We start from the raw sequence: 1221 nt of genomic DNA on the forward strand, positions 1-1221 counted from the left end.
AGTAAAAGTATTTTGAAGAGTAATGGATGGGGGCCACAGGGACAGAGGTTGAGTTGGTAGTACTAGATTATGGGGACTCAGGGGGCAATGGGGATAAAATACAGTCTTCTTTGTGGGAGAGTAGTGGCTGGACTTTTCCCCTTGCTCTTAGTATTTTAGTAATTATATGTTTTGTTCACCACTGTAATAATACAGTGACACTTAATATTTCTTTTAAATGAAAATGTATATGCTCTGTACAGGAGGCTTGAATTAGGTGCTGTTAAGGTAATAAGGCAGTAGGGGAGAACAGAAACATCCTGAGGCTGCAGGACACACATCTGATCCTTGACAAGACTGAGGTACTCCCTGGGACTCAATCAGCCAGTACTGTCGATTCTATCCCTACTTCTTCCTCTCCCTGAGCAGATAAGGAATAGCTCAATGTCTTGGCCTTCCACAGGCAGCCTTTATCTAAGAGGACTAGATGTGCTTTTTTCTTATTAATGTTTATACGGTTTCTCTAAGTCTATGACTCTGTCTGATATTAGTCAAATAATTTATTATCTGCCCCATTTTCCCATCTGTAGAATGGGAATAATAACACCCCTGATCTCATAGGAGGGCAGTTATGAAAGACAATTAATATCCAGCAAGCATTTGTTACACAATAAGCGTTGAAAGGTTACCTATCACCAACATTAGCAAAGACTCATTCCTGTACAAGAAAAAGATCCTCTTTCATTTTTTTCCTCTAGACCTAGAAAGTTAGTTCTTAATCATATGACTTCACTGAATTAGAAATCAGGGCACAGGAGTTCGACTTTGCCATAGTCATTAGCTTGTTAAGAGACCTTGATTAGGTCACTTAGCCTCTCTGGGTTTGGGGTTCCTCATCTGTAAAATAAATGCTTCCACCAAATGGTCTCTGCGGTCCCTTCTCACACTGTTTATAACCCAATGTGCTGTGTTAAAGGCAAGTGATATATGAAGATCAGTCCTGCTTGTGCAAGGCGCTGACCTTTCATGAGAGCAGTGGTCTACAGAGGGTGGGAAGGAAATGAGAATGCATGAAATTAGGAAAAGGGAAGATGGAAAGTAGAAGTAGAAAGCATCAAACAACCTGACATAAAGCAATGAGCTATAAAGACTTAACAGAATGCGATAGCAAGTCAAATTTATTTATTTTTTTGATGTAAAATCAATTGTGTTTATTTTTTTTGCATTTCTTTTTTTAAAATT

Source organism: Eumetopias jubatus, unplaced genomic scaffold (assembly GCF_037043125.1).
Source record: "Eumetopias jubatus isolate StellerSeaLion01/CBP00866 unplaced genomic scaffold, mEumJub1_p1.0 scaffold_1, whole genome shotgun sequence".
Classification (NCBI taxonomy): Eukaryota; Metazoa; Chordata; class Mammalia; order Carnivora; family Otariidae; genus Eumetopias; species Eumetopias jubatus.